Source organism: Botryllus schlosseri, chromosome 6 (genome assembly GCF_051294905.1).
Source record: "Botryllus schlosseri isolate E-star chromosome 6, Bs_hap1, whole genome shotgun sequence".
NCBI lineage: Eukaryota > Metazoa > Chordata > Ascidiacea > Stolidobranchia > Styelidae > Botryllus > Botryllus schlosseri.
This window is the reverse complement of record NC_137241.1, coordinates 27,379,775-27,394,560: the sequence shown is the minus strand read 5'-3', so window position 1 is coordinate 27,394,560 and position 14,786 is coordinate 27,379,775. Positions and strand designations below refer to the sequence as shown.

General features: G+C 40.9%; 1 long non-coding RNA gene across 1 annotated transcript; it reads right to left on the bottom strand.

Annotated features, from left to right (window-relative positions):
• Positions 1 to 2,294: 2,294 nt before the first annotated feature.
• Positions 2,295 to 6,325, bottom strand: LOC145441930 (uncharacterized). The gene is made up of 2 exons (XR_013915916.1): positions 2,719 to 6,325; positions 2,295 to 2,603 (listed from the first exon to the last, which is right to left on the bottom strand). It is a non-coding gene; the product is annotated as an uncharacterized LOC145441930 (long non-coding RNA).
• Between the last annotated feature and the right edge of the window lie 8,461 nt (positions 6,326 to 14,786).

Sequence of the window (14,786 nt, the reverse complement as noted above, 5' to 3'; positions counted from 1 at the left end):
ATTTTTGCCAAATATGAGTGATTGTAGCAAAAGCAGTAATACAGAGCAATGAGCGTATATCTTACCTTATCATTATAGGGAGACTAGCAGGTCTTTCGCGATCGACTATATTGACTTAATCAACCATTGATTTTATTCAAACCTTGAGAATCAAAATTTGAGTTTCGTCGCCCATCTCAAGGTGCAAATGTAGCATCAATTTCGCCCGTCAAAACCGATCAAGCCCAACGTTACAGAGATTTTAATCACGACGTATATACTTTATTCGCATAAGTCAGCTTTATCTCATACTGTGCTAGGAAATTTTTCATGGTCATTGGTCACACTTCCGTTCCAACATGAGCGAACCAATATTCACTACCGTCCATTGAATTTGTATTTTACACAGCAGCAGGCTGCCCATTTATGCCACGCGGCTACAATGACGGCATATCCCGCACGGTTTTTATCACGCCGTCCAGCCGTGTTCATATAATGCAAGCCGTACAAAATTGTATCGGTTTATCACATGGATGATGGGTTGCGATCCCGGAAATTTTCCAATTATGGCTGTCGCGTGTATACTCAGCACGAATTTATCTTCTGAAAAATTCGGGGTTGAATCATAAAGCGCCATGAATACTGCAACTAACAATGAAAGTTCGTCGTTCGTGGGTATTTTGCAAGTCTTTTACTAATCTTCTTGGGGCTACAGAACTTCAATATACAATTGAATAATATTTTCATATTGAAATAAACCCATACTCTACTTTAGTTGCTGACGACTACCCCTGCCTAGTGTAAGTTATAAATATTCGAGTTTATATCAATATGAATATATTATTCAATTGTATATTGAAGTAATTTACTTTTTACCTCGCCTGTAACGATAAACAGTCGTCAGACAGACAGATTCTGTATTGTATGAAGCGCAGACCACTCCCGCCTCGTTCGAGCTTTATTCAAAACTAGCAATTTTCCCGAAAATTAATTCCGTAAATTGTGTTGGAAAACTGGGGAATTTCAGTCAACTTTGGAAATTCACGACTCCGCCTACGAAAACAATAGTCTAATACAGACCCCCTCTTCATGACAAACCTACTACCTGTCTGCCGACACTTGTTTACTCTTGGCAATAACTTTCACTACCTTTACATCACTTTAACAGTTTATCTTATCATTATGTTATAGGCGTACGTGTACATGATTACGCCTTATCTGCAGGGATTCCACTCCCCACGCTCTGCTCAAATGAAATCCACCACTTGCCTTCATTGACCAAACATTGTGGTAAATTCCGCACGATTTCCAAACTTTCACGTGGGTGTATCATGCATATTTTCATGCTATCACATTTTGTCGACAGTGTGAAATTTGTCATGACTTATCCCGTCGTTCATGCTAATGTATAGAATCCTAGATCAAATCATTGATAAATCCTAATCACTGCTAAGAACGTCACGTAAAATATCTATGTCGTGCACAATGCACAGTGCGCACTTTATTTACTGTTGTATCCACATTAAATCTTCGGCGTTTGACTTCGAGAAACTATCTTTTTACGATAATTTTAATTCCCATTGTGCTAATTTCCTACATGTAACGAATGGAGGCTTCAAAGAATATGAATATCATTAGTAACCGGTTTTAGTAAGTTGAAGTAATAATGACCATTTGCGTGTATCATTTACGATAATAGGAATAGCACTGGAATGGAAATAATCCTACTCAGAATGTGATATGACACTGGCGTCTATTAAGGCGAGTTACTGCGAAAAATATGCTTTGAGGCGACGATAATTTAGTAATAGCGTCGGTACAATGTTCAATTTCCTTCATAATTTCCACGCAATAAAGTTACACGCTGGGTCTCGCAAATCGGATGACTTGCATTATTAATCGCTGCAGAGCAGGCCGTAGTTATGTAACAATGCATCTCTCCCTTGAGTAAACGTTACACAACGCTCATTACTTCTCAGTTCAACTATCTGTCATTGTGTTGCATAACAATGTCTCATCTGCGTTGCACGGCGCGTAATTGTCACCGTGAGGTGATATGGAATCACACGAATTTTAGCAATCATGTGAAAATCGCTATACTTAACCGGTTCTATTATGGTGCAGATGGCAGGCAGTACACTCACAAAGGAACACGGGCATAAAAGTACCGCAGCGCCAGATGGTAAACAACCAACCGTTTTAATGCGTCTCTCCAGTAACCAAATGTCTCGCGAATAAGGTTTTTCTCAACAAAGACTACACCACGATAATTACACCTTCAACCCGCCCTGAAATGGATATAGTACTTCGATCAGTTGCAGATTGCAGATTCATTTTATTAAAAAAGACGTAATGAAGATATTCGTAAAAAATTTATATCAACGGTAAATATGTTATAAAACTCAAGGCAGCGCCGTGAAATGCAGTGCAAAATCAAGGCAAGGCCTAGACGCGTTTCTTCGATGGTTGCGTTTGTATAGTTCTTGTAATTGCGCTTGTATCTTGCATTTAAACAGAAGTCGGTACTGCAAATGCGTATCGTTCGTGTGGCGTGTAGCTGTCTTTTCGTTCCAAGCTTCAATTGCTTGTTGTTGGTAATCGGTAAAAAATCGATGATTTTCAATCTGAAAAGGAGAAGTGTATGTTTAATATATGATTCCCAAAATGTATATGATTGGCTAAACTAAGACATTGTATGATGAAATAGCAATTACAAAAAGGCTTGGAGAGTCAGCTTACCGATAGCAATATTTCTTTCGAATTCGTTTTCGTCGTGGGTCGAACTGGTACGAAGAAGTCGAATGGTCGCATCGACAATTGCTTCATGATATCAAGTAGTCGTGGATGTTGCTCACATTGCTCCGATTGGATAAGATATCCTCTCATCTACCTTTAGAGTCCTCAAGGATTATCTTGTATAATTCCAATCTTCGACCGCGGTCATATCCACAGTGCCCCTTCGCACTCTTGGCTTGATATGCAATTGAATAGCATTCTTCAGTTCATGTTTCTTTATAGTATTCCATATTTGCTTTTGGCAATAGTTCTTTTTTGCTAATTTGATCAGGTTATCTGATTACTCTTCCCTTCCAGGTTGAGGTATTCCGTCTTTTTCGGCGAGCCCACGTTTGGTTTAAGCATCCTTGCAGCCCGGCGTCAAAGCAGCGGAATGAGTTCAGTTTGCGATGGCTGTGTTTATATATGGACGCTATTTCGGTTCATAGAAGCGCGGCTCTCTCGTTTCTCAGAGGCTCGACTTCAGTACGCGAAAGTAAGCTGGCCTTTCCGAGACAGGATTTGTTGTTTCAATTGCTAAGTGGCGCGTGACGGGCTCTTGTCTTCCCACGAAAATAAACAAAGACATGATAAATCCGTTACGGGATACCGCAGAACTACCCGGTATACGCATCCATCACGATACATAATAGGGAGATATACCATGGTTTCCTTATGCTCTGCCTGTCAGCGGTCGCATGCCCTATATTTTGACACGGCTTTGTTAAACTGTAGCAAATCAGACAGGCCGTGTCTGCTAGCCGCCGTGGGAATAAGCGGGCGATCTGGACATGTGATCTGTTACAGCCATAATATCTCAATCGATCGTTGCGCCTTATCTCTTTGTGAAGCGCAGCATTCGGTTTAATCGCCGCGTCCAGTTGACAAAAGTTGTTAACGCTTTGTGTGGATTCTAGATTTCACCATAAAACAGTCGTTTTTCTGTAAGTTGCTTCTTGGCGAAAAACAATAATTGCCGATTCTTTTTACAAACACTCGTGGTGCAATGGTGCCTGGTTCTCGTTCGTTTTATTAATGTTGTCGTCAATTCACAACAACACACGATCGCGATAATATCAAAAGAGAGGAAGGCGTCGACACGACTTGAAGTAGTCTTTCACTCAGACACCCAACTTGTCTCTTCACATCATGTACTTGACCTTGATACTGACGATAATTTCCTATCATTCCGGCGGACATGACATACTCTCGACTTGTGCATCGGGGACAGATCAAACCGCAGACTCACTTACCGATTCTACTTTAAGCTCCAGACTGGTAACTTCCGATCAACAAATCTTCTCGTGTTTTCGTTGGTACACGAAGGCTTAGGTAACGCGTTCGTGGACGGGAGGTCGAATGCTATCAACATGTTATTATGGTGCCTAATTCTCACAATATTTATGTGCCGCCATTATTGTAGCGTATATTCGATGCATCCGACTTCCCTGAAGTAAGTCGCACCGGTACACCATATGACTATTGAACAGATTTAAATGCACGCTGCATTCATTATTTCCAAATACATGTAGCTGCAACTGCCCAATTATGCATGTAGTTGTCCGATATGGCGTGCCTCTTTGTGGATTGGGATTGCCGAAATACCGCGTTTAGAAGGCGTGTCAAGTACAGGTGACTTATAACACACCATACCATTACACAATTTAGTATAACCCCAGCATGAATGTTAGCCTATGGCAGTGGTTCCCAACCTTTTTCCGCCCACGTACCATTTTGAAGTTTTATGCAGTGCTCGCGTACCACCTACATCCACCATTTATGACGTCATAATCAGGTATTTGACATGAGCTAGGTGTGTTAACAAGTTCTATTAAACTAGGCATCACCAGTCAGGGTTGATGCCTTGATGGGATGCATGGAATTGTTTTTTCACCGCCAGTCACAAGAAGAACAACATATTGAAATAACAATAAACAACAAAAGTATATTTATTAAATGCGATGGCTGTATTGCTTATTTTGCACTAGCCGGTCGATGCGTGGCATCATAGCGTCCTATATGGTGTGGATGTGGACAGTGGACACGAGCAAATGTCACCGCTCAGTGAAATTGATCTACGTCACACTTTCCATTTGGTCAAAGGCAATTTTAAGACCATTTTTGACCGGCTTGCCGAGCGCTAAATGCGGAAAAAGGGTATCAATGGAAAGCTGCTGCTGTACTGACTACAAAAATATAAATTCTATTCTGCTCATGGTCCTAGAACCCCCCTAAACCAGCCTCGAATTTTGCATTGTGATAGAGTTTTGAATTGTGACACAACAACTCTGTTAGCTACACTCTCGGTTTGCCAGACAGAATTGTTGCGTCACAATTTTAAAACTCGATCACAATCCAAAATTCGAAGCAGATTTTGGGAGGTTCGAGGACCATGAGCAAAATAAAATTTAGAATTTCGGAATCAGTACAGTAGCAGCTTTCCATTGATACCCGTTTTATCGAATTTAGCGCTCGGCAAGCCGGTGTAAAAGGGCCGTAAAGTTGCCTTTGACTAAGTGGAAAGTGTGACGTAGACCAATTATACTGAGCCGTGAGATTTGCTTGTGTCCACACCATATAGGACACTATGGTGGCATACGTTTGCTCACACCGCATCGAAAGTCATGCAGGGGCGCAACAAGTCGGTTTCGTTTCTTTGACGTAGGCTTCCTTACCACGGACGCACCTTACCAGGACGACGACGGCTTCAAAAAAAACTCAAAATCAACCCCACGTGAACTGATAACTCCCTTCGGTCGAAAAAAATACGGAATCTACTCGCGTACCACCTGAAGGACCTTCGCGTACCACTAGTGGTACGCGTACCACAGGTTGGGAATCACTGGCCTATGGCTACACAAAATACCATACTTTGGTTACTGGTAAGCGTTTGGAAAACTATATTTTGGCACCTAATTCGGATTTGACGAAATCTAATAAGCTTTGTCATGCTGATTCTGAAAAGTGCACGCCCAAGTAGTAGAACTCTATGCATGTGCTGTGCATGCGGCGTGCTATTTTTACATATCGAAAAACGTAATTTAGCGTATATCTTGCGATAGTGACGCACAGATGATATAATTTCAACTGAAGCATAGTAGTTATTCAGGAAATCCTTGTGTTGTTTGATATTGTTTATACATCACAAAACCGTAAAGGGAATGCTTGTAAATTTTCAAATTAGAGAATAAAATGGATTGTTACAATGTAAACTCGAGAACAGTACTGCATAATGACGACGCATCAAGTAGAAGCTTATCAATGTTGACAGGTATTGTCGCCAACTTATCACAAACACCACAAATCAAGACCCACATTCCAACTCACTTACTCCCATTTACGCCTTTACGACCCTAGAGTTTAATACCAATCACTTGGCAAATGCTATCCACATGTAAATGTGGTTGAAATTTGAGAAAGCATAGGGAAGAGGAGTGTTGCAGTAACGTAAGCCCAGTTGGAATTCAGGATGCGTTGCTATAATATTAACAATGCTTTTCATCGATTATCCGCTCCCGAAAACTCCCCTTGGGACGCTATTTCTGGTAAGACCATTTCTAGTAACGAGTATACGTACATTACGTAGATTCTGCGTCATAACGCACGGTTTTAGCCTGGTGGCCTACAAATTACACCTTGTACAATGTGCAAGGTGCGTGCGTATTCTGTCCAATTGTATACATATATTACGGATATCATAATATAATAATACCTTCGTTGTATTAGGAACATCATGTGTTTGACGTCATAAGCTCCTTGTCCATTGGAAGGCACGATTCACGCTAACGCTGTAATTCCGACGCTTATGAGCCGCTACCGATACTGCACTCGGGTTTAATTCCTATCTCTGGAGGGCAAATGCACATAAATAGTCTATCAAACGGGTGATCCGTACAAGTAGTATCACGGGTTATAGGCATTGATTTGATTCTCATACGGATGCATTGAGTCGGATAATACAGGCGGGCTTCTTAAATTATGGCATTCGAAGCAGTCGACGCGGGTCGCCTAATCGTTGGAATTACGGTTTCAAATTTCTGATGCATTTACAAAATTCATTTTTGGAAACATTCATGCCAATACCGCGATAATAAGCGAGCCGCATTCAAGCCTCATACGGTTGAGTACAGGTCGCCATGACCCGCAATTATTACCGCAACTATGTAAAACGATATAATCGGGAAATTTGGTACGAGCCGCGAACAATGAATCATTAAGATTTGAGTCAGCAAAGCGCTGATTTTCTAGATGCCCCTTTTGTCTTTGGTAACGATTTAAGGCGGATAACTACATCGAAGTCGCGACACGGATATGATTTAAAACAAAGCATACAAGCAAACCACAGATAGGTGTCACGTATGGCAATTATGTGGTGAAAATCAAAAGATGTTTATCGTTTAAATCGGGGCAATTTGGAGTAAAGTATAAGATCTTTTCGATCGAGTATCTTATTGCTTCAATTTAGAGTAATTTTGATAACTCTTGCTTTTGTACTACGGCTAAGTGGCGATATCATAAAAACTCTTTTGAAGGTGTATTTGTGATGACAGAATTTATTTCACGTAACCGAGCAACAGAATACTCTAAGTTCAAGATCCACAAAAATATTGTCAAGGAAATACTGACATGTCCTCCTTTCTGTAAGTCGCAGTCAACATCGAAACGTCGTAAATCTGGTCAGTGCGATGGGACGATATCTCTCACAAACTTGAATATGCCGACCGAGCAATAACTGACGACATATATCCGGGATATCTATAAAATCGTTTATTATCATACAATTCCATTTCGATTACATTCGTGAATTTAATTGGACTGTTGCCGAAAGACGGCTATTTAGTAATTTTAATACGTTCGCATTCCTTCGCGAAACATGGGAAGCGAGAATTTGAATGCAAGACTAATTAGCATAAGCGCTGATACGAAAACAATGAGATTTGATTGAATTGAGTTATTACTCATATCATTTGATCCCAATGACATTATTTAACATCCCATCTCCCTTGTAATCAAAGGAAATCCCGTTTTGTTCGTGAAGAGTCGGCATCCGCTCAAATTATGAGTTCATCCGGCCAAAATAGAAGCTCATATCCTTATAGTTCGTGATCGGTTAGGGATTACGGCGTGGACACTGTACGTTGGGCACATCGCACATCATACTGATTCGTGGATAATATCAAAGTTTGATGTGTAGAAACATAACGACAGCTTTGTGTATAGGGTGTCATCGTATAAAGACCTGTGTAGCTATGCAGCGCAATAGTAAAAATCAATATATGAACTACTGATAAATAAATAAACGGCCCCAACTAGTTTAGCAATGTAACCTTCCAACCGTTACCGTTATGACAGCACAAAGTCGTAATGAAGGCAAAACAAGGCCCGCCGATGAAGTTTCCGACAACAGGAGAAGTTTTGAAAACATATTTACGCGGTTAACCCGACTCAACATATCGAGCCGCGATCGAAGAAGCCTTTGCCGCGTATTTTTGCAGCGATGCCTGAAGTACCCGCATGTAATTTAAATGGATCCGCCAAAGTACTGGATGAGTCGTAACTAATCTAGTACATGAGGGTGGTGTACTGTTACTCACCCATCGCGATATGACTCGTCTAAGAATAAGGAACAACACAGTCTCATCAGATAGTTCACGGCGACCCTGAAATGTAGTTCATCGGTTTGGGTTGAAAGATTCAACTTCAACGTCTATGACTCGAATGGGATTACATACATGAGACACAACACAACCCATTTTGGGAGACGTGTTTTTTTTTGCAGTTACTAACGAACTCCATTACGAAAACATGTGTAACGTCTCGTCGGGCTTTCTCAGGTTACGTGTTTGCTTTAGTTCCGAGTCACGATGGAACAATATTGCAATGCGATATTGTCTCGAAATAAAAGTCATGTAACTGCGAGTCCACGTATACATACAGCTAACGAAAGACAAAGATCGTACGGTATCAGATATTAAGTTGGTTGCAATCGAAGATGGAAATGGGTAATGCTAGCATTACAAATACATAAAGAGGAAACGAATTACAAGCGCAAAACCACTTGCGACTTGTGTACATGTTATCCGTTACATTTGAATTACCACGGAATCGGGTTCATTTCTTATCCACTCAGTTACGAACAGCAATGCTAAGGCAAAAATGAGACCGATTTCAACATGAGCTTATGCGGGCACTTGTGCAGTGCACGCGCTCTGACATACTCCCTATTATGATATCAGTATAGCGACCGCCTATGCGGGCACCCAGGTCGGCGACATGTCGAGTTCGTTTCCATGTTTGCTTGTATCAGGTTTGAAATGTTTGCGATTGGAATTTCAGATATCTGCTTGAATATGGTGGTCTCCATTGGCGACATATATCGGTTGTCCGATGCATACCACACAACAAAAAGTTGATTGTTTCAGTAGTTGGTTAACCAGTTTGGTGTCCTCCCTCAATCCTGACTCATTCACAGTGTGGATATATTTAACGAAGTTTTTTTCAGTGTATGTACTGTACAATTGTGTATGCCGACGTACATAGTCATAGTTGCGACTACGCGATATGATTATGAAGTCAGGACCACATGTAGCTTGTTTACGCTACCCGACCACCTGAGACAACATTAGAGTTAACGATGACACAAAGGTGTTAAACTATATGTTTGGGATGAAGTCTTGCAATCAGACGGGAGGACTATTTGTCTTTATGTGTCTTATCATGTGCGAAATAAGCAGTCCGAAGGAGTCTGCGTAACTGTATGCTTAGTGCTTACTTGTGAGAATATATACATTCTACGACAGTTGTGGACCAACCAAGTGCAACAAATTATAGTATTAATGCGAAACAAAATCGTGTAGTCCAACTGTTCCGATCACAATTCTGATTGATTTACGCCGATGCATTGCCGCCAAAGGACGTCACGTGCGCCCCATGGTGGTTGGCAATCTATTTACAGCTTATTCCACATGTTTGTAGTTAGAAGGGTGACATATGCATCAGAGTGTTCGAGTATAGGGTTGTCTACCTGGCATTTACACTATTAATGCATGCAGATTTCGTGAAACCCACTAACGCGAGCATTTAATCGAATGTTCATCAGCAAGATTTACAAGGGCACGCAAAAGAAATGAATTTACTCGCAGCCGAACTTGTATGTTTGGTAAATTTTGGCATGAAATTGACAGTTTTAACACAAAGGGTACACATGAATTTCAATGCGTTGTTTGTATACAGTTGCCTCGTTAAGTTATCTGCACCTATTAAAGCAGATCTTACTGGTGTATATTTATTTGTTGGTGGTATATCTTTTGGTTCAATTTAAAACAATAGATACTGACATAGCATTCTGCGTCGTGCAGATATGCATGAGGCGTAATATCTCGATATCTGATTATAATGTGCTTGTGCGATGTGTTTGTTGTTTACCGAAACGCGAACTTTCTCAAATTCTGGTAAACACCACGGAACAAAGTGGGCTGCAATTGAAATGTATCGCCTGCTATGAATTATTCAATCGCGACAAACATCTCTTACCGAGTATCATCGGTAGCTAAGTTGTAGTCAATAGACCTTAATGCAATAACTTTTCACAGAACGGTAAGGAGGATTATGAATATCTGAAGATGTCTACAATTACTGTCCTTGCGCGGCAACATGTTACAAACGCTGTTTGCAACGGACCGTGTTCGTGTGTATCGCTTCGAGTTAAACACTCGTGGCCATTGCTTAGAATCGTACGTCTCTCGTTTGATATCCGTACAAGGAAGGATTGAGTCAAACCACTGTCTTTTGAGTGCCAAAGTACGCAATTATAACCGGTCTTTTGATCATTAACAGCCTCTGATTGCGGCGATTAATCCGGAGTTGTTACATCGAACATTTATGGCACGTTTCGTCGAAAATATAGTTGTTGAAAATACCGGACAATTACATCTTATCAATGTATCTTTATTCAAAGCCGTGCCTATTCTGAAAAGCGATCAAGGTTACTCGCTACACTCACACCTATTCAATTCATGCCAACGTTCCAGGTATGTTGTTTTTCTGGTATAATATATAATACAAAATACATAAAGGCTTATTGGCAGAGTGCATGTTAACTGGAAGAACGAAAGTCCGTAATTATGCATATAATTGTTCTGATTAACGTATAGATTCGTAGATATTGACGCTGCATATTCGTTTCAAGAATTGCAATGGATTGATGACGCATTTATTCTATACTACGACGCGCATGTGCGATTAATTGTCTCAGCCTGTAACGAAACCCGACCTATCCATTCGAAAGTGCACGCATCGGGAGCGTTATGAAACAGATGTTCTCATTTGAATTTCGGGAAGATTATACCTGATAGTAACATTTGACGACCTGAAAGTATCAAAACGAATTCTCAGATATCCACCGCGATGTTTGCATATTGGATGAGAAATGGCGGGGTTGACGAGAACTCTTTTCGGTGATATATCACTGTTATCTGTGATGCAACTGCGTCGTACAGTCGACGAAATTGAAATTTCCTTATCGGAAATTGAGAGCTTGGCAGGCGGTTTTGTTTCGGGAGACGACACGGCTACGCCACGCCAGGCTGGCGTTCGCATCGACACAAAATACGCGAACAATGCCAGCATTAAATTCGCTGAAACGGTTATACTCAACACCACAAACACGTGAAAGGCACGGTCTATTCATAAGAAAATTTAGGCCAGACCTAACGGCTGTTGATAGTGATTTGGGTTCGTCCTATCGTCGCCAGTGGTTCGACAAGGCTCGTCTTTCAGGGAACGCTACACACGTGCACGTGTGCGTGCCCATTGAGACCATCCACTCGACTGAAGTCATGGTTTAGTTTCGGAGCGAAATACGAAACATGGTTGGAGTCGAAATCGACACTGGTTTCTGTCACGCGTTAGTTACGTTTAACCTGGGATTAACAGCGCATCTATAGTCCATACTCGATATAGAACAGTGGTTCCCAACCTTTTTCGACTCATCGCCCCCTTTTCAAGCTCCACACCGATCATCGCCCCCCAAATATTGGGAACTGAAAAATGGGAATACAAACTGTAATCACCGGCGAGTTTTAGTTTTGATGTGCCTTAAAAATCGCCATACTTTTACTTGGAATTGAGTACTTCCACTTCTATTTTAACATCAACTTTGAACACTTCTGATGATAACTCACATATCACGTATGCGAAAAATATTACAATAAGTGATTTTACAAATGGCTTTACCAGAAATCAATGAAGTTTAATGTTGTTATCATAATAGATAGATCGTAAATAAGACAAACAATAGAGAAAGGATAACGTGGTTGCTGTGTAGGGGTAAGAAATTGTCCAGTCAGGACAATCTCGAATTTAAATTGTCAACTGTGGGCTCTATATGGACAAATTAGACATTGCAGGCATTCACGGTGGCTGCATTGGTTTCAAGATAGCCTCGATCGCCATATAAGATCCGTCTTTTTAACACCGGCTGTCTATATTTGACATCTCATGTATTTCTATCGAGATAATCATGACATTCACGCAGGCGACAGGAAATGCCGCGTTGTTCCGACAGAGTTAAACGTCCGTCAACAGGAACAATTATAGCGCCGAAATGCGCGCTGCTTCCGCGCGAGACTAATTGAAGCCCAGGCTCGCCGAACAAGGATAAACGGGCAGCGTAATTGAACCAGCACTCGTTTGTCTTTAAGGCCTGTTCTTGTGAGATAAAAGCGGTCGAAGAATGGGATTAAGGAGCGCTATAATTGCAATGTCGGAAGGCAGGTGTAAACTCCAATTTTACGCGCAATTGTTCCAATAATAATGTGAGATATTTGGTAATTGACTCTGGTATATTTATTGAAGAGAATGTAAAATCGATGATTGACCGTACTGGATTTGAACGCTCGTGACGGTAAACAGAGCTTGATGAGTGAATTGTCACTTGTCGATTTACTGGAATACAGAGCCAGCTATTCTCATAAATAGCTAAACACCGACAGGCAACTCGACAACATGAATGTTATATTGTTTTGGAGAACTTTCCAGCGAATGCTGGATTGGACAGTGTCAACAAGTTCTATACGGTAATGTCATCGGAAGTATTGGCGAGTGTTTCGCGAACTGAAATCCATACCATGTACCGAAAGCTTTTTTCACTTTTACATGACAGCAGCTGAACAAGAAATAGTGCGTTGTTGTTAATAGTTACGGACGGTAGAAACGTTTGATATGTGAACTCCACTGCTTATTCTTACATCACAAGTAGTGGCTATGCGGTTGATTGCGTCATAAGGGAATAATAATGATCCACGTGTAGCCGTGTAGGTACTAGGTAGACGATGGAAAGAATTTCAATGAAGTACTACGATACATGACTATGATCGTTCCATGTCTGGTCCAGCTTAGATCCCTAGTCAAATTGCATTGTTTTGACTATTTATCGAAAACAAAGCGTTATTCGGTGTGACTCTGAAGGCAACACGCGCAATCGAACACGATGAGCATTCGCCACATAATATACAAGTTCCTCATTACTATGCAGGTTTCAGGGAGCATCACAGTGTTGCGTATTGCTTGTTTCCCATGAAGTCTCTAAAATACCAGCATACCACATTGTTACATAAATTTGCGATAACGTATCGGTTACTCAGTAAACTTCGTAACAACGTCGTTGCGCAGTACAAATTATATCTGTTAGAGTTAGGTGGTATCCACAAAAGTATTTATCGAGATGGGAGCCATAGCCGGGTAAAGACGCCATGCAGCCAATGTTTTTATTGGTGCAATCGAATTGACTACAGTGAAGCGATGTGAATGGAATAGAATGGAGAGGGATGTAATAGTTCATCGCTGTGGTCCCAAATGTTCATCGCAAAGCCCTAGAAGATGTGCTTTGTGCAGGTGTGGGGATAGCGGAGCTATTAAAATGCGCTCTTGAAGGACTATATGCGGTGTTATTTATCCACCGATTTAACAACCAACTATATTTGTTTTATGCTTGATTGCCCATCATGCAAGTTCGTTAAACATTACAAATTGATTAATGACGATAGTAAAGCCTAAAAACTATAGCCAACCATGTCTCAAGTATATTGCTAGATAATTCCAGAAATCGTATTGAAATGTTAATATGTCCTGGGTATGTGAGATATTCATGAACTATACGAGTCGTTGTTATCTCATTAACGACTTCCAAACATTATTCGACATATGTGAATGTTGAAATGACGCATGTTTTCAGGAATCCGGGTGGCTTAGAAGGAATAATGCTCGAAAAATACGCACAGCCGCACGATCGAGCCGTATTTGAGCCGCTTGCGTCAAATGATCATCTGTGGTATTAATATCAAAATATTCCCTTCACACAATCTCACTTTCAGTCTTGGGGCGAAAACGCAAAACCACGAATAATCGCATCAGAATTTTGACTCGAAATGTCATCATATTCTGCACGCAACGAACATGTAAGTTGAAGCCCTCTTCACGCGAAGGCTGATTGCGAGGTGAGATTGATTAGGCCATTATGCGTTGAGTGAAAGGCCCTTCATTCCAGAAATAATACCAGCGAATGTACGTCACAGATGACGCTTCTTATCGTAAAATAAACCGAGCAAGTCAGCCAGTCAAATATCATGCCAGCGATTCGCGAAAATATGATTTATTAAACACATCGGTGCAATCAATCAACTGTTGACAGATATTCATAAAATCCAAAGACTTATACGTGAATACGCGGAAGAGGCGATGTTAACGCAATGCGTATACTCTGCTAATGTTGCATAATAAGAACTTGCAGTTATAAATAAGACACGTGTATCTATATTTGGATAAGAAGATAAATATAAATCGCAGGATGTTGATCTAATTTTTGTCACAAAATTGCGTCAAAACATCGACCTAATTGGTGTGTCATGATATGTTACACCTGTATGATTTTTAGGGTATTTCTCTTGCAAGGTTCACGCATGAAGCACTGAAGCAGCTATTCTCAAGGTTGGTCGGGGAACTGTAGCTAGGCCTGGTACGAGAATACCAGTATA